This window comes from Drosophila montana, unplaced genomic scaffold, assembly GCF_035044405.1.
Source record: "Drosophila montana isolate Dmon_TW-CO22-7 unplaced genomic scaffold, ASM3504440v1 contig_3848_1, whole genome shotgun sequence".
NCBI classification, from domain to species: Eukaryota; Metazoa; Arthropoda; class Insecta; order Diptera; family Drosophilidae; genus Drosophila; species Drosophila montana.
Genome location: NW_026998720.1, coordinates 1384815 through 1407376, shown reverse-complemented (window position 1 = coordinate 1407376; position 22562 = coordinate 1384815). Strand labels below are relative to the sequence as shown.

Here is a 22562-nt window from a genome sequence, read left to right as displayed (position 1 = left end):
AAACCGCAGTTGAACTGGGAATGGGCATTTGCGAGTGCGGGGGATGGGGCTCCGAAATGAGTATAAGACGGAGAGAAAATCGCTTCTCAAGTAGCTGGCAACGTAAATGCTGATGTTGCACAGTGGGGCAAAAAGATAGATAGTGAGTTCCGTCGATAAACGTTGGACCTATTCAATAGCTTAATCGATTGATAATCGATAATTCAATTTATGTTTAATAATGGGAAATCAATAACTGATACGATATATTTAATACTCGGTTTTCGTTAGATATATATCATATTTCGATTGGATAGCCTGACAATCGACAACGACTACTCTATTTGCTTACTTTTCTATTAGTTCAGAAATAAGAATTCTTCGATAAATTATATATCTTTTTGATAACTTAAAAGATCTATAGTCGTAAAGAACTCTCTTTATATATCAATAAAGAAATTATTGAGTAACAAAAATCAAAAGATTACTTTGAGTTAAGAAAATTCAATAGACTACTCCAGAATTTCTTGAAATCGATAACTTAACCATGAGTTAAGATTAAGTAAATGTGATAGGTTGCCTATGTTTTACCTGTAGGTGTTTTTTGATTTACGATAAGTCAGTTATTTTCACAGTCAAGAAGTCTTTCAGCTAGAGAGTCCCAGCGGGGTTGTATATATGACATATTATTAAGAAATTAAATACATAAACTATGTAAAACTGAACTTCTTACAGACAACCCATTGAATGATCTTAAAACAAATTTAACAGCTGGTATTTTATAAAGAAGTAATTTATTTGGAATTGTCTTTTAAATATCTGTAAGTTCATCTACTGCAGTTGAACTGTGATTTTGGCCACTGTGGATCGCTGCCGCGGCTTGGTATCTTTTGTGGCCTCCAATGATGGCGACAATTTGCCAATGCATGCGATAAGCTGTGTAGGAGTCGGCCCTGTAACGACGTTGTTGCGCGGGTGTGCGTGTGTGTGTATGTGTGCATACAATAAGTATCGACAGCGGAAAGTGTTACCAAGTTGTTTGGGATGTGTCTGTGTGTATTTTGGACTGTTTTCCTTGGCCGCTTCTCGAGCAGCAGAGCCCAAGATTGAGTTTTTGTTATCATAGCAAAGCGTCATGTGTGTTCTACAAAAAGCATACATCAACCGGATTATAAGTATTCCCTTCCGTTTTAGGTTTTCTGTTTTTTTTTTTCTTTCGGTTTTGTTAAGAATATTCAAACTGAATTTAATCAAGCACATGATTGCTCGTCGAGCTGTTTGCATACACGTATATCTACGTTGGGGATTTTATTGAAATTTATGTGTTTATGCGTCAACAAGTCCAATTGAGCGCAGAGAGTATGAGCTAGCAATTCCATATGCACTTCTAGCCAATTGCTTCAATATCTAATTGGCTTGCGTCTAATGCTTATACCCTATTCATTAATTAATTGAGAGTGTATTGGGCTGCTGGTGCCGTCAGTTTAGCTAGAAACTTGATATATATACTCGTGTCTATTCGTGTTAGATCAGGTGTTAACATTTTTTTGTCAGCCTACTATGGGGATGAGACAACTCCAAAAATATATTTTCATGGCCCATCTAACTGTCTTTCTATCCATCTATCTATCTAACTGTCTGTCTGTCTATCTAACTATTAACGTAGGACCTCTACAACACGCGATGATCAAGTGTGTTGCAATGAAATCGGTAAGCCTTTTCTTTTGGGGCAGATCTTATTAGAGATACCAACTAGTATTCACAGATCCATATTCAAAGTTTTTATTTACCCCCAAAATTCTTCAAAGATTTAAAAAAATTAATTTTTCGTGCTTAAATCTTGGTATTTGGTATATAAGCAAGTTGGTGAGCCATATTTAAGACAATAAACACCATAGTTATGCAAGACGTATTATCCATAGTCTAGGGCAAAGTGAAGAAGAAGCACGGCATAGCTTGTGGAGTGTGTTTGTGTGTTTTGTGTATGTATAGAAGGGAAGAAGAATGTTGCTAACTGCAGCTAGTCGCTGGGTTAAGGGTATCTCCAAGTCGGCCATTTCCGATTAGAGCACTCTCACCTGTTGTACATGATACACAAACTTTTTCTTAGCCACAGATTAAACATTTACATAGCCATTTATTAAAGCTGAAAATCGCTGCGAAACGACGTTTTGATTGGTCGAAGTCAAATGAAGCGTCCAGCGGCAACTTCTTTGCCCAGCGACATGTTGGCCACAATCACGTCGCTGTTTGTTGTGTGTGTGTTGTGTGTGTTTGCTCTGCTGCCTTACACGAGTGCTTCAAACAGAAAAACATCCGTGTGTGCATACGGCGTGGGACAGTCACGTCCACGTGGCAAGTACTCAAAGCTGTGGCAGCAGCAACCGTGCCTGGCGGGGCACTTTGGGGCATGGTTGACTGCCTTGACGTTCAATTTGTGTACTTAAATTCATTTCACTTTAATTACGTAGGTATTCCATTTAATATTTGATGGCTATATGCAGAGGCAATGTCTATCGTCACCGCTATCCTTGTTGTTGTCCTTGTTGCTGTTGTTGTCGTGGTCGTTGTTGCTGTTGTTGTTTCTGTTGCTGGCAACACGTTATCCGCTTCATGTTGCTTGGCATCCTGTTTCATTTCATTTTGTTTGGCATGTAAACATTTTTACAACAAACTGAATTAGGGTCTTTCATAAATTGTTGCGTATGCTGAACGTTTAGCTTGTCCCGTGCTACCTGATGGCCCAGGGGCGTAGTTCGGATTCTTAACTGATATTAAAATGATATGTATGCACTTAGAGAAAAATCGACGACTTATATTGTATTTTAAGTGGCGTAGAATTCAGGAATAATAATATTTAAGCCTTGATTCCAAAACTTATAGTGAATATAAAAAAATAAAAAAATGGCTTTAATTTACAATGTATTCCTTACAAATTTACAATGCCCGAAAAAAAGGACATTCGATTCTGGAATTTTCTTAAAATCTGTATAATTTAGCCTTGATTTTACATATAACAAAAATTATAAACGGTTTTAATTGAAATTTTTTTGAAATATTTTAAAATTGTGAAAATTAACAACAATTAGTATAAATCTTATGCTGCAATATTCTTTAAAAAGTCTTAACTTAATCTTAAACCCAAAATTTACAGTCAATGCTAAAAAAATAAAAAAAGGCTTAGAAAATGTAAAGTACCATTTTATTTTTTTTCTTTTCTTCAATTGAGTCTAATTTAATCTTGTTTTTAAAACTGAGTTTGCATGTAATAAAAATAAAATACCTTAAATTAAGTACAGAATGCTTATTATAAACAACATACAATTTTTTGTACGTCTTGAAATAAGAATTTAGTTGTAACCCAATTTTAAACCTAGCTGAATTTATGGTACTTGCTTGCTTTTTCGTTGAGTGTTGGATTGAAAACTTTTGTTCATGGTTGTATGCACAACTTGTTGTGCCTTGTAATTAATTTTTAGTTGTTGTCCTTTTAAACTCCTTCCGTGTACGACGCCCCTGTCCTGTTTGATAATGATACTTGTGCGCATGTAAGGGCAAACCTTTTAATTTTGTCATTTTCGGGGTTTTGTAAATTGAGCCGCATCACGAAAATCCAAATGGCATATTGGAAATTTTGCGAACGCATCCGATGACATAAAAATGCCTTAAAGGGCGGCTAAATAGGCAGCAACAAGCGGGCAATGGCGACCAATTTTTCGAGGGTGTCACAAAGACCGCCCTGGGAGTGGAGAGGGGGGGAGGGAGGGCGCACATTGACAAAGTGGCGCGAGATGCTCATCAAATGCCAAGCGAATGGTGTAAAATGCCTCATTGAATACTGCGCGACGTCTCCAAGCACTACTTACCTTCTATATACATATCTAAATGAATATATATATATATATGTATATATATGTGTATATGTGTATATGTGTGTGTATGTATGTGAATGTTTCGGAGACCCAATGAAAACCGCGCGCTGTCTGTCTGTCTGTTTGGTATTGGGTGCAAAGTGGGGCCTTCTGATGAGCGGTTTTTACTACTGCTTCTTCTTTGTTAACAGCGACCTGCGTTGGCCTCGACGCGACGCTGTAGCAATTGCTTTTTCGGGACTGTGGCAAACAGTGGTGCCAACTTTTAAGTGGCAAAAGAAAGAAAATTCTAGCGTCAAATCGGATATAACGGCGAAGCCAAATAAAAAGCCAAAAACAAACTTCCGAAATGTCGCTATTTTATTTGTTTTACTTACTCAAAATACATCCCTTTATTATCTCTATTTATTAGCTCTAACTTAAATATTGTCGCTGCAAATTTATTCAGCCATATAAGAGAGGTATTACTTAAGTATGCCCTGCGGCTTGCACGTAACTCTATGTTTTCTCTTCAGGCGTTGATTTGTGAAACTAAACAGTAAACAATAATAAAGCAAGGAAATTCTTGTCTTGTCAATGCGAACAAAGTTGCAGAAGAGAGGGTGAGAGAGATAGAGATTTAAAGATTCCTTAACTTCTTCTTAGCGACAGCTTCTGAAGAATTATCCAGTGACCAGTTCTAGGTCACGTACGTATCCTGCTTTTCCTGCTGTTTTCTCATTTGCTGCGCTAAAAACGAAATGTTAGTTTTGAAAGTCGCTGCCTATAACACAGCGTAGACTTGATAAACATAGCGATATCAGCTTTAAGTTTTGCCTTGTTTAATTTTGCATTCATTTTTTATATAATTAAGAAAAACGAAAAAAAAAAGAAAACCAGCCTTCGTGGCCCACTATTTCTTTAACGAATAAAATTTTGCAATTAAAAAAAGCCAGATTTGACGGAAAATCAGCGGCATGGGCAGCACTGGCGATTGTGCGGCCACCAACAAAAGAGACGCTGGGCGCTAGGTGGCGCTGCCAGGAACGTGCGTTTTGCTGAGATTTGTTATGCACTGCGTTTGAGGCAGGCAGACCCGCCCACGCGGCCTAATGTGCGGCATGTATACATATAGTGTCTGCTTGTGTATGTATGTGTGTGTGTATTTGTTTTACAACCACAGCAAGCGGGTAGGGTTAGGGGGGAGTTGAAGCTTGGCGGGTCGCAGCCTTGCAAGAACCGCTGCTTTTTATGTGACCATTTCCACAGTGCTGCGACTGCGTTCGTGTTCATTAACGTTGCTATTACATTTTAACACACCGAATCGGAATGTGTCCCGTCGTCGTTGTAGAACCCAGCCCCCCACACCCGACACCCCCTAACCCCCAACCCTGCGTCGCCTTTTACTTTCATTTGTCGTTGCGTTCATTTGTTGAGTTTTTGTGTTCTTGAATGTTGAAATATCCTGTTTAACTTTATTTCATTTTTCCACAGCATCCGACACGTGCCTGCCACACGCAGGCGTGTATGTGCGTGTGTCCGTGTCTCCGTGTGTGTTTTAGTTGGTATGCATAAATTTTTACGTTTGTTGTTGTCTTATCAGATCATTTATGTCGACTAGGGTAGGCAGCCTGCGGGACCGCTGCTGCTGCTGCTGCTGTCTCTGCTGCTGGAAGGTCGCCACGCATTACTCTTGTTATTTGCATGTTGTAGAAAAATATCAATTTGCGCACCTCCGACGCCGACGCCGCTGTCGTGCCGCTGTCGACAGCGACGCTAGCGGCGAGCGTTTAACATTTTCCGCTATTTGCAGGCCCTTTGTGTTGTTGTTTTTATTTTTCTTCTACATTTATCAATGGCCCTCACACACACGCACACACGGTTACACTCGTGTATCTAAATGTTGTGCAAATGCTTGGCAAGTGCTTCCATTTGAATGTATATACAAAATTTATAGCGTATGCCGTCAACGTTGCGTATACGCAATTTATGTAATTCACAATGCTATTTACATAACTATGAGCACTTTACGCGTTTGTCCTTGCCTGTTATTGTCTTCTGAACTAAAAAGAATCAGGAGGAAAATTGTCAGTGATTCGATGCATAGCTCTAAACTGGTTTTCAACATTCATGCATGAGGTTTTGGTCTGTGTCATGGTTCGTCACATTCATCCAAATTTCAAATATAAAATCAAATCTTAATTTTAACTTCCAGTGATTACAGAATCGTACTAAATAACTAGATTTCCACGGTATGTTGTGGATTAGCACATTTCACAGGGATCTGGAGACGAATCTCGTACAGGGTCAAGTATTATTTCACTCCAGCCAATCGTCTAAATAATTACAGTTGAGTAGCTAGCTGCCTGACTCGATCATCCCCTATAAAAAGCCTTCGGGAAGACATTTCAGTGTGCTTTTAAAACGCGTGTCGGCTACCTGTCCAGACTGACCAGTTTTAGCTTTATGCTAATCGATTAATATATATTCTTAAGCTTCAAACCTTGGCTGATACTGACTGGACGGTAAGCAAAAAAGTTGCATGCAATCGTTCGGAGCTATTTTTTCACATTTGCGTTTAGATCTTGACGAAACTCGTCTTAGTGTGCATTTATATCACATAAGCTAAGGTAGACAGTCAGTCAGTTTGTCTTTCAGTCAGTCAATCAGTCAATTAGTCAGTTAGTCAATCATTCAGTCACCTACACAGTTAGTCAGTCAGTCAGTTAGTTAGTCAATCAGTCAGTCAGTGATCGAGTTAGTAAGCTAGCTAGTTTGTTAGTTAGTCTGTCAGTTAGATAGTCCATCAGCCAGTCTGTTAGTCAGTCACTCATTAAGTTACATAGTTAATCAGTCAGGCAATCAGTCAGTCATTCAGAAAGTAAGACAGCTAGTTAGTCAGTCGGTCACTTATTCAGTCAGTCAGTCAGTTAGTCAGTCGATCAATCAGTAAGCTAGTTAGTCAGTCAGTCAGTCATTTAGTCAATCAATCAGTCAGTCAGTCAGTTAGTCAGCCAGTCAGACATTCATTACGCTAGTCAGCCAGTCAGTCATTCATTAGGCTAGTCAGTTTGTTAGTTACTCAATCACTCAGTCAATCCGTTAGTCAATCAGTCAGTCAGGACAGCTTTTATATTTATGGAAAGCTTTTTTATGTCTGCTTTTAAATCAAAAAATCCTTTGATTCAATAAGATTTGTGTCAGATTTGTGTTTGGCTAATTTTTGAGCAGAAATATAAGGAAAATGTTTGGTATAACATTGTTAAAAATTAAACACGACACGGCACAGAACAACGTAAAGTAAGAAGTTGTATTCCAGGTCGAAAATCGGCTGCCTTGTTGCTTTTTGGTTTTATGCCAAGCATTATGATGATATGTTCTGGCCCCCAACTAGCCGCATAAAATCCATTGGGCCAAGCACTTTTGGCTACTTCATTTTTATTTGAGCTTCCTCTAGCTTGGATTTATCACTGCCGCCCTTTTGTTGCCGCATTAGTGCAAAAGCTGGAGCGAAGGTAAAGTGCAATTTGAGTTGGTGGCATCTAGTTTTTTTTTTTTATTTTTGCTGGTAGCTGTGGTTCCATTTGCTTGCTGCGGCTTATTCCCACGAGTCACGTAACTTCCGTTAGCGTCTACGTGGCCGGACCAGAACACCAAACAGCTAACAGAAGCAACAACAAGAACAACATCTCCTGCTCGTTTGGGGCATTAATAAATTTTATGCTTAGCAGCAGCCACCAATAACTTTGCCGATAATATCTAACAATCACCCAGGCAAGTAGCCAGAGCTTTAAGCCCACCCAACCAACAGTCATTCACTCATTCGGTCAGCCAGTTAGCCGTTTGGCTAGTTGGCCAGTTGGCCAGTTGTTCAGTTGTTCAGTCAGCCAGTTAGCCCGTCGGCAACATCAACTCGCTAAGCAGTTGCTGGCCAAAACATTTGCTCACTTTTTTTCCCCCAGTTTCCTGCAGTTTCATGGCTGTGACGCGTTGCATGCCACACACACACATTTTCGGGAGGGGGCGACTCTAATGAACAGCAGCAACAACAATCACAATTCACGCACACACGCACACGCACACAAGCACATACATATGTGTGTGAAGCCAGCCTGGTAACAAAAAATCACATAACAGGCAAACTAGCTACGATTAGCCGAATAAGAAATACCCTTGCTGACAACTGTGGAATCAGATCTTCACTAAACTTTTCTGAACATATATAGAGGTCAGATTTTCAGCCATTTTTCCGCTAAGTAATATCATATTTTGGTATATTTTGAGTATTTTAGTATATTTTGGTTATATTCATTATTTGGAAAAACTCCTCAAGCAGGGTTGGAAAATTCGCGAAAAATGGTTTTAACGGTTTTCTGCTTCTGATTATTTGGAAACTTCCTACAGCTCACAGAGAAAATTATTCTTTTTTCTGCTTTTTATTATTTGAAAAGTTTCTAATTAATAAGGCAAATTTCTAAGGTAAAGCAAAATTCGTGAATCAGTGTTGCATACTGCTTGTATGTTATTTGACGCAAAATTCCAGCAGTTCGGTTCGAAAAGGGTTGTGTAACAGATTTTCGCTTTTCCATTTTTCTCAAATTATATTTTAATGACGGTTGTGAAAGTTTCTTGGGGTTCTTTTTTAAATACTTGGCTGGGAAAATTTGATAAATTTGCATACATCGCATTTCATGCTAAAATTCAAAGCACTACAAAGCTACTTATGGCAGATAAGGATATAAATATAGATGAGATATAGTTGTCATGTTTCGAGTAAATTTAAATGAACAATTTCTTGGATATATGGAAGGTATAGCTATAGTAACTCAATATTGTTGGGACTCAGCGAATAAATATGCATTAAGGAATGGGTTACACATACTCTAACAAAATCAGTACACTTTTTGGCAGTGTAGCCGAAAACGATGGCGATGACATCGTCAACTACGCCAACTATTCATGGGTCGTATACGTAATGTGTCTGCTTGGTATGTGCTCGCGACAGGGCTAAAGTGAATGGGTGGGAGAGGTGGGGCGTATGGATACGAATGTAGTTTGACTTGTTTATTTCGGGGACTGAGCATCAGCAATTCGGTTAGCAAAGTGTCTGTTTTATATTGTGCAGCACACTTTTACTCAGATTTAAAAAGATTATGGAGTGCAATTGATTTAAATTAAAATACAATAAATACAATTTAATTGCATTTCATTTATTTATGTGCAATTCAAAAAGTTTTGTAAAGTTGCATAGCAAATGAAGGCGATTGTTTTTGTGTTCGAGCATGTGTTTAATTATTGTTTGTTTGATATTTGTAATTATTTTATGCATTGCTTATGTGTGGCATGCAACAAAACTAGAGCTCATTACGTATACGCAGCGTGTATTCTTTTGATTGTGTTTGACCCAATTACGTATGTATACATATGCATGCATATAATAATGAAATTCATCAAAAATGCCTTTTGACATTGACGAGAGCGCATTTACATATTTAATATATATATACTATATACATTAATAATATACATAAGCGTTTCCGCTTCGCTCTATCCCTAAGGAAATGGGCGTCTCTTCTGTCCTTGTGCGTGTCCCACATGTCGCTTAAGCAAGACGCGCACATAAATTTATGTATGTGTGCATAATGTGTTGGGGTGGCATATATGGACCCCTCCGCCACATATTTACTGAGCATATTTAGTTAACATTGAGGCAAAGCACAAAAGACAAAAATACAAGATAAAGATACTGATACAGTTACAGCCGAAGCGCTTCCTGCGCTCCTCCCGACTGCCAACTCACAGCCCGCTATTGTCTTATCGATATTTGCAAAATAATAAAAACGCAAAAGACAAAGGCAAAAAAAGAAGTATTTATGTGTTTATAGGAAAAACCAGAAACAACAGCAAGCTGCGGGCTGCCGAGAATTAAATACCCTTATTTAGAAGCGATGCGATACACAAAATACTAATCTAAATCAGACAACACTCTTCTGTCAGCAATGCAAACTTTTTGGGAGCGAACCAAATCTAGCCTGAAACTCTCAGTTTTTATTTCATTATGAACCGAACCCTGAACCTACAAAATAGATAAACTTAGACTTTAAGGAAATACACAGAAAGGTTTGGTGAATATTACAATTTTTTATGGTTTATGACAAAGCGCTAACGATATTTAAGTTGATCTAAATAAGAACAAGAACAGAAAGTTTGAACTGCGTCAAAAACGTTCTCAGCCCAATGACAGTTTAAAACGTGCAAAGAGTTGCATTTATTAAGATTTATCCATTTTCCAATAGACCACACGCCTATCGTATACCTAATATTTCTTAGAGAAGCTCACAATTAGTCTTCCCTCCTAATTAGCTTAACGCAATATCTTCACAACTGGACGCATAAACGATATAGAGTTCAAAATGTCAAATTCCTCAAGTCCTCAAGTCCCGAAAAATGACGGGACAGATGTACGCACAGATGTAGGTAAGATGAATATTGTACAAAATCAATATACTCCTTTTATACCGTGAACGAGTATACAAATTATTCGATTTCGATAATTGACAAATATTCATATCATTTTAAGTTACAAGAAAACTAGACGAGCCAATTTTGAACTTTATCGAAAGAGCCTTAGGGCAAGGTTTGAACCGTCAACGGATCAATGTTTCTTTCTTTTTCGTATTCATAGATTCTTTGTACTCATAGTTTTCATAAAACAACTTAACTTTACTCCGATTGAGTCTTTTATTTATTATTATGTTTATGATATATTGTATCGATCTTGCTAAGGTTACGCTCAGCTGTTGAAGGCAGAGGCTTGCAAGAATATCTTTAAAATTAAAATAAAATATGCTCTTAGAAAGTTCTATGTAATATTGTTGCCCGATCCGGCTAAAAACTAACTGCGAGATTGGTGATTGGGCAAAAAAAAAAACAACGCTTCTGGGAAGGGTATATGTATGTATATGCCTTATGCGTTGAAAGATCTCATCCTCTATGCGTTGCGTATATATGGTGACTAAAGCATAGTATCCTCTGTTAGTGTATAACAACACAAACACAACTGATATGGCAGACTTTGAGCCCATCTACATGACATATCCACTTGCTGCTGGCGCGGCTCAACAGCGCCCATCTGCTTCGATTGTGATTTGCGCATAAGGAGCAGGCTTCTGGCTTGGTCCTGGCCTGGCCTGGCCTGGTCTGGTCTCAGCTGGGCCAAAACACTTTTGATAACGTTTTTGCTCGTCTGTGAGAAATTGCCTGTCGCCAATTCGCCTCAGATATGGCGTATACCAATTTTTAAAGTGTCAAAAATATCCGCTTAAGTATGTAAACAAGTATATGCATACATAATATACATATATATATAGATATATAAAAGAAATATAAGTGTATTTTGGGCCGCATGAATATGTAAACAGATAATGACCGTCTTTTAGTTTCCTTTGCCGCGCCATTCTACAACTTATTTGCCCGATTTTGTTGGCACAAAAAACCAGCAAAATTTTACGTTTTTGTTGCCTTCCTTCTTTTTTTTGTTTGATTTTTCCTTTTTGTTTTTTCTTTTGGTTTTTTTTTTGGTACGCAAAAAGTTGAAATCAACATATTGATTTTTGTTCTTTTGCGGGCCGGGCCGCTCAAAGAGAAGTGCCTGCTGCATGGACCACAGCATGTAGATACACACGCACACACACAAACAGGCGCACAGACACACCGCGTGATGTGTGTATCTTGTATCTTTTGTGTGCCGCAAATGTTTGCACACATTCGCATTTTGCCAATTGTACAGCAAGAGTTCGTTGCTTATATGTTACAATTATTTATTAAACTCCGATTTCAAAGCGTAATAGGAGTAAATATTCAATTTTATGTTGGCTGCAAAAGATTGGAATTTCTGATGGTGCACACGCCCGGGTTTTAGTTGGAATCTATGCTCATCACATTTTTAATTAAAGTATTTAGTTTATTAATAAATCTAGTTTAAAATACTAAACCTATTAAATAGTTTACCGAAAACTAGCTGCCAGGGCTTTTGACTCGAATTAAAATATTTACTTAGTTTAGAAAAATTAAAAATGCAAACAAAAATGTTTATTTTAATGAAAAAGATATTTATTTTAAATATGCTTCGGTTGAGTTTTTTTTGCAATTGATTTGAAGCGAGTTTTGGGCTAAAATCAGGGCTTTAAACCAGATTTCATCCTGTTTTCTGTTCCATTTTCAGCTCGGTTCACATGCTCGTTCACATATCCATTCCCCATCCGAACAGCTAAACAGCAAAAAACTATTGATTCCTGAATGATTAAACCAAGTCTATGTAAGTAGACCAGCCGGCTGCAAAATTAGAATAAAACTCAATGCGTCATTTTATGTGAGGTTAGGCTAAGTTTTTAGGTTATGTTTTAAGATTCGATCTAAAATATAAAATTTGAATCGAATTTATGAATCAAACACATATTTAAGCCGCGCTCACTATCGCTCTGGGAAGAACTCATATTATTATATAATGATGTATTTCATAATGACGTATTGAAAAACGAACACTACTCGCGATTCTGAGCTGCGTACAGGGTATCTAGCATTCGTATGCTTGGCACAGCAAAGCTCTTGTACTTGTTGTGTGCTTTGGTTTTGTTTCATTCATTGGGTCAAAGCGAAAAGTTTTTCAAAAAAATGTATTTGCTAATGGTCATTTTTGTGATGCCGGCATATATCTGTGTGCATCTGTATTTGTATCTGTCTCTGTATCTATTTCTGTCTGTGTATTTTTCTGGTACTGGCCCCGAATTCTGTCTGTGTGGCAATATCAGTTTTCCTACACAATTTCATTAGCCATTGAAAGGCTTTTCCAAAGGCAACCTTTTTTTTATATATCTTTGTTCTTTGTTTTTATTGTACTTGACGCTGTGGTGCGGTATTTTACTTTATCCTTTTGCTCTCCGTTCTGTCGCGCGTCCTACACACACACACACACACACACAGGCACACACACACTCAGCCATATATAGGCAAATACCAGATAAACGGCAATTTAACAATGAAAAATTAAAAGAAAATACAAAGTATTTTTTTTGTGCCCTTTGCCCGAAAAGCAGCTTATTTTTCATAGCTTCAACTGAGCGGGTGGGTAATGGACATGCCGAGTAATTACAGTTGAATTGTGACTAAAAACAAAAATTGTTTAAGCAGCAGAGCGAGCGAGAGGGATAACGAGTGAACGAAAGAGATAGCCAGAGATTCTGGCCAAATATTTGTTCGATTTTTCTTTCTGTTTTTTTTTTTTTGTTTTGTCGCAGTTTGCGCATATTTGTGCCCTGCCCAAAAGCTCTATAGCAAATATACCACGTGAACCATTTGTCATTGGGTGCTGAATATTTTTTCTGTCTTTTATTTTTTAAAGTACATTTTCGACTTTTTCCTTATGCTCGACTACATAATGTTTAATTAATGAGCGAGCCATTAAATATTGCAATTGCAGGGCATTAAATATGTATAAATGAATAAAGCGCAGGCGGAAGACCAATCGCCAAACAAATCGGACTGCTCGAGACAATGCTGATTGACTAAAAGATACGCTGAAGTTAGTTATATATATTATATATACACACACGTTGATTATTATCGATACGATTTGTATAATCTATTTTGATACCAGTTTAGTGCCACCAAGAAAACGACTACAATTTATTTACATTGAATTTCATCGACTACTATCTTGATTTGAATTGAGTATTCGAAACGAAAAATAAGCGATTTTGATCGATTTTATAGATTATTAATACCAAGAATCTGCTTATATAAATATATATCGATTTTAATCAATTATTAGCATCGATTTGTATGGATTCATAGCATCCTTAAATGGGTTATCATTTATTTAAATCAATTTTAATCGCTTATGATCTTGATTTTAATTGAGTAGTTACTACTACTTACTAACATCGAATTTTATCGATTATAATAAGTGATTTTTTAGATTGTTAACACTGAGAAACGGCATCGAGTTGTATCGATTAACATAATCGATTTGTGTTGATTTGTATCGCCAAGAACTAGGTACAATTTATTTACATTGATTTCTGTCGATGATTATCTTGATTTTAATTGCCCAGTTGCAACGAGAATAAAGTTATATTTATGTTCATCGATTTTTATCGATTATAATTAGCGATTTTATAGATTCATAACACTGAAAAACGGCTTTATATTTAAAACATCGATTTTTATCGATTATCATCGATTTGTATTGTTTGGCAGCACCGAATATTATTTCTTATGATCGAATATTATCTTGATCTTGATCATCCAAGATAATTGATTGTTTGATTCATTTAATTTAATATCCTTTTTTATTTTCATCTAACTAACTCGACTGTTAATGCTTATCAGGAATTTACTTAAATTTTAAATGAATAAGCATTAATTTATTAGTGATATACCCATGACTGAACTAGTTATACAGGGTATACAAATGTCCCACATATTAAAACCTTAAAAATGCACCCAAAACCTGAAATTAATGCAAAGCACAAATGTTGCGCCAAAAAGTATGCTAAATGCAAAGCGAATCACATTACAAAGCGGTGTCTATTGTAGGGTGGGAGAGCGGAAGTCCAATGCGAAGCCCCACATGACCACATGATATGGCAAGAGAGAAAAAAAAAGAATAAATAAATGAAAACCCCGTAGGAGACACTTTTAAAATGTCATTAACATGCACGTGCCCCACAACTGAGACTCTACTGTTGACTTCTTACCATAAATCATTGCATATTTCACGGCTTAAAAGCGGCGGTTGTTGTTGTTGTAGTTCCAATGCCATTTGGCTGGTTGTGTCAACTGGGCTAAGCTTATATATATTATATATATATATATGCATATACATATACCTATATACAAATAGGTTCAACTCGAAATTTTGCTCATTCGCTGTGTTTGCTGTGCGTGCGTTTATTTTCTGCTTTTACAATTTACAACGGAACCAAAAAGTTATGAAACTCATTAAAACACGAAACTAATTCAAACGCCCCGGGCCTAATTGCCGCCACATAGCCACCGCGCCCTGCCCCACCTACCCCAACCCCCTCTACCCTCTACCGTCTGCCACGCTCCTTGGGGCAACAACAGAAATGATTCCCCAAAAATTATTTAGCGTTAATTTCCATAGAAAAATGTGCGCGTCAACAGAAATTAAGTGTCCCAGCTAATTTAGCAATGCCGTCCAGAGAGCTCACGAGCTCCAGCTGCATGGCTCAGCTCCCATCTGCCCCAGCTGCCACAAGCTGCTACAACTGCTGACACAGTCCAACGCATTGGAATACTTACAATTTTAATTTGAATAATTTTGCAGGCTTTAAACGTAAATTACCCTCACATTTCGCTGTAGTATAATGTGTGCATATATATATATATATTTATACACTGTTAACAAGGTGAAAGCCAGTCTATTGGTTGTGTACAAAGACTTGAAACCTCAAAACAATGCTGCTGTTTTTTTTTGCCTCAAAGAGTTATCATTTCTTCGCCCACCAGGGTGTGAACAAAGCGCATAAATCGATAGCTCCCACTAGATCCCACTAGACTTGTCATGAGCTTCTCTAAAGATCGCTGTTAAAATATGTGTAAATTTTAGATGGCAATGGCAAGAAAAGGAGCTATGCTGAATAAGTATAAGCTTCGGGACGACTTACTTTGGTCGATATTTATCGATATTATTTATTATAGGGAATCATATCGTCAAAAGAGGACATACTCATTCTATATAGCTCGAACTATTGTGGTCACGCTCAGCCCCGCCCACATAAATAGCAAATATCAATAAATTCTAGACACAGTTTGACAGGCACTGCCTTCGGCTTAAGGTCTTAGAGTCACTGACTGCGTGCGGCCATTCACAGCTTTCGTTCAACTCTAAATAGAGTATTGCACCGTCGCGTTCACCCGACTAAAATGTTCTTACTTGATTTTTTCTTGCTGCTGCCCTTTTTTATTTCTCTTTTTTACTCGTTTTTTTTTTTTTGCATAAGCATTTTGAGAGATTAAACTTGGCGTACTTGAATGTTATTATACGTGGCAGCAGCAGCCTCGTCGGCGGCGGTGGCGGCGGGGGCGGGGTCGGCGACAACGTTGCGCCCAGCGCCAACACTTTCATTTATTATTATTTTTTTATGCCCGGGTTCGCGACACCCAAACCCCGACACCCCGCCCTAGGCAGCAGCGCCCAATTGTTGCCCCAAAACCAAACCATACAGAAAAAAAAATCACACATCGTTAGCTCAGCATTTTTTTGTATGTGTGTGTGTGTGTGTGTGTGTGCCCTTGTGCCCAGCTCACAGCTCACAGCTCAGAGTCTCATAATGTGGAATTTTCGTAGCATTTTCCATAAAAATTGCTTTGCTTGGCAGTTACCAGGGTCGACAGCGGGAGGGGGAGAGGGCGAGGGTTTTAGGGGCAAAGACGCAGTTGAAGGCACAACCGAAGCTCGGGCCCAGGCTTGTCTTCTGTTAACTGTCCCGTTTGAGTTTGTGGATACATTTGAGAGAACTTGTAGTCACACACACACACACACGCACACTCATAATGTATGTGTGTGGGTGTGTGTGCTCAAAGTTTCTTTATTTAATTCAGTGAACTGTAAAATGTGCTGAAATGTTAGATTATTGCTTTCCAGCAACAGCCCAGCTCTAGTCTAGAGCGCGCCCAACTAGCGGCCAGAGATACTTTTGCGCATTCTTGCCACACACTTTACTTGCCACCCCCCCCTAGTACGGCGTCCACCTACCCACCTACCCACCTACCCACCTACCCACCCACCACCAACACCCCATTACAAGGGAAACTTTTGTTGTTGCCGCGGCTGTTTCTCTTACTGCCATAACAATTTCGAACTGCACTCCTTTGACAAGATAATACGTTGATAGCCCCAGTCCCACAGCCAGCACCCTCTGCCTCCCACCGACCACCATCTTGTTGGTGGCCCCACAGTACAACGAAAAATTGGGCAATTTGCTTACACAACCAACAACAAGCACGGCAACAGGAATAAGCATACAAGCAAAATGTTCAAGAAAAACCAGAAAGAGAAAACCAAACAAATGTGTGTGTTCTAGTCAAGAGTGTCCGACTGGCGGTTACCCTGTACCGAACCGGGCTGCGCTAAAATAGAAGTTTGCAAATTTTTTTAAACCCAGGAGCCAGAGCATAAAAAAGTTCTCAGTTTGATATTATCTGTGTATATTTGACTTCGTAGTTTAATTAAACTTTTTTTTATTTTGAAGTTGTTTCTAGTATTTTTGAAAATATATGTCTTTATTATGGCAAATTATTTTTATTATGTGACAAAATTTAACAATCCTTCGAAAAAAAAGGCTCTTCGACATTTGAAAAATTCATCAGCAAAGTGTATTAATGACTTTGGTGTTTCCAAATTTTCCCTTTACTTATGTTATCCTTTAAAGTAAGGGCTGGTGTGAGGTATCAAAAAAACAAACGAAATATGCTGGATAAGTGTAAGCTATAGATTGATCTACATGCAAAGTTTGGTGAATCGGAGTCTTATAATCTTCGACTTATGCTTAAAAAACCATGTCTCAAAATCGATCTTTATCGAAATTTAAAAATTTACACATAGACGGACAGACAGACGGGCAGACGGATATGGCCAAATCCAAGCAGCTCGTCACCTTGATCGCGAACTTCTTTTAATCCAATCTATCATATTTTCACAAATATTCAATAGATACAGGGTATGGAAAGAAAACCAAACGAAAGAAAAAGAAAAGAAAACGCAAAAGAAACAGAAAGTAGCAACAGCATCGCTTGCTCAAGTTGAGTTGGGTGTGGATTCTCATTTTGGGTTTGGTAAAAGGTTTGCGGCACGTGTTGACGTCGCTCGCTCGCTCGCTCGAACACTGTATTGTGCAGCCCCCTCGAGCGTGTGGAGGAGGGAGGGGGGAAGTAGAAAAATCCAAAGAAAATTCGTAGCTTTTCAATTCAGCCCCTAAGTGGCATGGACGTGCGTCTCTGAAGGCAAGGGAAATAGACGAGAACGAGAGAGTGAATGGTGTTTGCCTTCATCAATAAAGTTAATTTAAAATTTATTTATTAACATTTCCTAAAAGTGTAACAATACCCTTAGTGCAACTTTCGATTGTCTCGATAACTGAAACTTTTTTAGGCCAGCCAGCACAATATAATCATTTGATAGTAGCAAGAAAACAATTTATGCAGTTACGAAACAAAGGTAAAGAAAGTTACTACAGACTTCCATAGTTTCGACCATATAAGTTAAATAATATTTAGTTACATCATACAATTTCTATGCTAATTGGTACAAATGTATGGGAAAATCCTATATGCAACTAAGCCGTAGACATAGCTAGGTGCCAGAGTATATTTAGAATAGCTTTCGCTCTTCTCTTGTCGGTTAATCAATGGCTATTTTCATCTTTCGATAATTATGGTAGCGTTAAAGGTATTCGATTATTCTACATGCAACTTTCTAAAGTCCCGATAACTCAAGAAATATGTTATATAATTAATGGACAAAAACTTATTAGAGTACTCAATAAATTTGGTATCTAATTAATGGACTAAAGCTTATTAGAGCGAAAGATAAAAAGACTTAAGAGTATCCTTAATGCAATTTTCGACAGCGACGATTATTTAAATTTCGTGATTGATAAAAAGAATAAACTTATTTGTAGCTAGTATTTTTCATCAATCAAATTACTCATCTGCAAGAGTTAGGTTAATGCTTAATAACATAAATAAATCGATTTATCGATCAATATAATAATGTCAAGCAGAGTAGCTTTTGTGACTTTACTATAGTCACGACTTTTCACAATATGCAACGATATTTATTTTTTTCGATAACTTACGTATAGAAAGCAACAGCCTAGTACAGTTATCGATACTATCGATAACCTAAGTTTTTAAATGAATACATTTTCAATAGCATTCACTGCACAAAGTATGGAGAAAAAAAAATCAATTTTAAGCTCTTTCACTTTCTAAGCTGCTTATGTTCTTAGTGTCCCGGCTAAACTGTTGAGAGTTTTATTTTTTAAGCGGTATTCGGTGCACTTTCCCCCATTGTACGCGCTCTCGCTGGCGTATAGCTCTTTGCCCATTCGTTCGTTAAACGAGTTTATGAAAAATTCTGTGCATGCTCTGGCGAAAATATTCGTTAGTCCCCCATAATCTTAATGACGAAACTTAAAAAATTTACGTGAGCTGCCTTGAATAATGGCGGGGCGTGGCACCGCGACAGCTGGGTAAGGGGATTACCTGTTAACAGCTGCCAATGTGGTGGCCTGTCCCCTGCAGGACCTGGCTGTCAGCGATTCTCGCCGCACAGTCCAAAATATTGCTAGCTGGCGGCGGGCATCTCAAGCTGAACCCAGACAAAAAGCATTGTAAATTGGGGTCGACAGGCAATGGCAGCAGCAGCGACGACGGAGGCGACAGATAAAGTGGCAAGCAGATTGGCTCCTCGCTGGACAGACGCCACGAATGGGCAATGGCTTTGACTGGCAAATGCAGCGCTCAACATTGACGTTTAAGTTGTGAGCATCCGTGCCAGAGCCAGCAAAACGCGCGCGGAGTGTCGACACCAGCAACACGCCTCCTGGCCAGCTCGCTTGTTGAAGGTGCCACCGGCTCAGGGGCCAACACGCCTCCCCCTTTCGATGAGGCTGCCATTGCTGTTTATGTCCTTGCCACGCTGTCTACTCGTCTGTCTGCTCGTTCGTGCCTAACGAGCTGCACTTCGAAAAAAGAGAAAGAAGAAAAATATATACAAAATAAATAACAAAATACAGAAACGTAAAGGAAAAATTATTTACGGATTGCCGAAGTTTGAATACCCTCGAAGAAGTTGTTTGTAAAAATGTTGTATGTAAAAACAAGAAAAAGAAATCCAATATTTCTGATACGAGCTTTCGATGTTAATTTAATTTTGAATCTGAGCTTTCTTTAGTTTTATTAAAAAAAGGAATGTTGTTTATACGTAAAAAGTCTGTTTGTTTTCTATTTTCCCTAGAATTTGTTAATATACAAGGATCATTTTTAAATGGGCAACTTTTAAGTTTAGTTAAGCTGTCATGTTTTGTTTTTCAGTTTTAAACTCAAATTCTGACAGATTGTTCGCTTGGAGGCTTTCTGATATAGTAATCCGATGTTGCCAGCATCAGTATGATTTGTAATAGATATCTTGAACATAAAAGTCTTTCGTAAAAATACTTCATTTTCTTTCAATTGGGTACAAAAGATTCCATTTGTGACAATATTTTGCTGTATTCATGAGGAACATTTTGAAGCACGTAAATTTTGATTATTGTTCAGATATTTCGATGCGTCGTTGTTGATAAGATTTAGCTTTAATGTAATTCGTTTCTATGTCAGCGACATTTGTATTGCCTAAAGCAAGAAGACAAATCTCTGTCAAGTCTCATCAAGATAGGTTTGGCTGGCATATAAATGGACAGAAAGCTATTTCAACTTGTCTGCAGCTACTGATCTAGAGTATATATACCTTCCGTGTGTAACACATGTCATGCCAATCAATAATACCCACTGCTAGGGTATAGAAAATGCTTGTGGCGTTCCGCGTAGACGCTGGTGATGGCAATGGAATGGATAACCAAGTTGCTGGATGCCTCGTTGATTTCGCTTGATTCCTTTGGCCCCGACGCCGACAACGACGACGACGATGATGCCGACTTCAACTCCGGTGTCGACCACGTCCCAGTCCGGCGCGGCCCTTCCCGGTCCGGCTATCCTACCATCCGGCCATGTGGCCTTCAAGCTATCCTCTGCGTGGTTGCCAGGCTGATTGCCAGCGCTGTTAAGTTGTTTGGCTCGCTTGTTGTTTTCCACAGATTGTTGATGTTCGATTTAATTTTAGCGCTGCTGATTTTTGCGTTATTTATTTTATTATAATACCCTTTACATTTAACGGCACGATAAGGCATATTGACTTTGACATTAATTGCTTGGCCGTGTTTTGCCATTGTTCGGGCCCCAAAGGCATGCCCCGTTACTGCCACTTAAGCACGGCTTTTATTGACGGTCATTAACGTCACCGTCAGCCCAGCCGCCCAGCCAATCGAGCCGAAAGGTTTGCCGCATCCTCCTCGGCCCTATTTTAGTGCGTTTTAGTTTCCTCCGAGCCTGCGAGTCAGAAAACAATTCGATTTTAATTTCATATATCTTAATTGCTTTATTATCATTTCAAGTGCATTTTCGCAAACTTTGATTTGATTGCATTAGAAACTTGTTGAAAATATCTGTCTCTCGCATAATTACGGGATCGATTTCGAGCTGAATAGAATATATAAATCTAAATTCAAGCATTTGAGATTCGAGCTTAAATCTCGAAGACTAAAGTATTGACAGGTCGCTGGTTCAAATCTCCCACTTCTGCTGGCATCACAAATAGATGGCGCCACCACCAGCTGCATAATAAAAGAAAATATTTATAAAATAAAAATCCTTCTGGCATAAGTCCAAGGGCTTAGTTGCCAGTGTTATTTTTAAATCAAGTGAATAAAATACCAAGAAAGGAAAAAGCTTAAGCTATTGTGCGATTGACACCTTTAAGCTGACCCATCAAAGCTGCTGCTTTGGTCAAAGAGCTGAAAGCTGTTGATGCCATAAAAGGCACATCGATCAGTCAGTACGTCAGTTTGCAACTTGCTGCACTTGATGAAATTGCCAAATTTGTTAATTTACGCGTTTTACAAAGCTGTCAATTCGTCAAGCTTTAAATACATGCTAACAAAGTAAACAATTAAAATAATTTAATGATTAAATGACGCGCAATGCGCAATTTACCTTGCACACATTTGATGCATTCATTTATTCATTGAATTAAATATCACATCTCCCTTTGTCTTTAATTCTTAAAAGATTAATATTGGAATACTTTTAATATTTTTACATAAAATGCATGCTATAAATAAACGTAACGCCTTGCTGCTTAACGAATAAAGTTTGCAAGAGCCGGATCAGGTTCCCTCCATTTTGTCCCTGGTTTCTGTGCTCCTCCAAAAAATTCGCGCTGGCCCCCTATTTCCAGAAGAAGTCCAAAATGATTTGGTACTCTAGCAAGAGACTCCGATTCGTCGCTAGCTTTTAAAACTCGTAACCTTTCAAGAGATGACATAAGACTCCACTGAGAAGGCCTTTCCCCTGGCTCAGATTGTGTGCTTTGCTTGGCGGAAGATGGGTCAATTATGCAAATTGGGAAAGGAGGCGGGCATCTGGGTAAAGAAATTTTGTCGCCAGCTCAGAGCAAAGAGAGTACTGATTTCTATTATTAGAGAGGTCAAGGAACTGTTGTTCCCTTTGGGCGTGCCAGGCTCAGTAGTTCTTGTGTAAAAAACGTTTTTTTCTCTTTTAGATATATATGCATGTATAAGTTCTATTATCCTTCTTATATATAAGCCAGATCTAACTCTAAATCATATGTTTGTGAAAAATCCGTTGTAAAATGCGTATGGAAAACTTCTTGTCGTTTAATATATTTTTAGAAAACTCTTTATTTACGAGCTTCATAACTCTCCCCAATTTTCTGCAAGCCCGTAATGTGTTTATAGGTATATGGATTAGGATAGCAGATATTTATATAGGTTTATTTGGTGTGCGTCAATCTTTAAACATGACATTGAAGCTGGTCAAAGGCAGCTCGAGTTTCATTGCGGCTCACAAGTAACTTAAGCACTCCAC

General features: G+C 38.3%; 1 protein-coding gene and 1 long non-coding RNA gene across 4 annotated transcripts in view; one reads left to right on the top strand and one right to left on the bottom strand.

Moving 5' to 3' along the window:
• The window catches only part of kek6 (kekkon 6), a 68729-nt gene that overhangs the window by 14999 nt on the left and 31168 nt on the right, over positions 1 to 22562 (top strand). The gene's annotated exons all lie outside the window — the stretch shown is intronic.
• On the bottom strand, positions 12016 to 20615 carry LOC135438458 (uncharacterized). Of its 2 annotated transcripts, none has more exons than XR_010437886.1 (3): positions 19679 to 20615; positions 19122 to 19595; positions 12016 to 12164 (listed from the first exon to the last, which is right to left on the bottom strand). It is a non-coding gene; the product is annotated as an uncharacterized LOC135438458 (long non-coding RNA). The 2 variants fall into 2 exon arrangements; XR_010437885.1 differs by lacking the exon at positions 12016 to 12164 and adding an exon at positions 18731 to 19004 and having other exon boundaries at positions 19063 to 19595.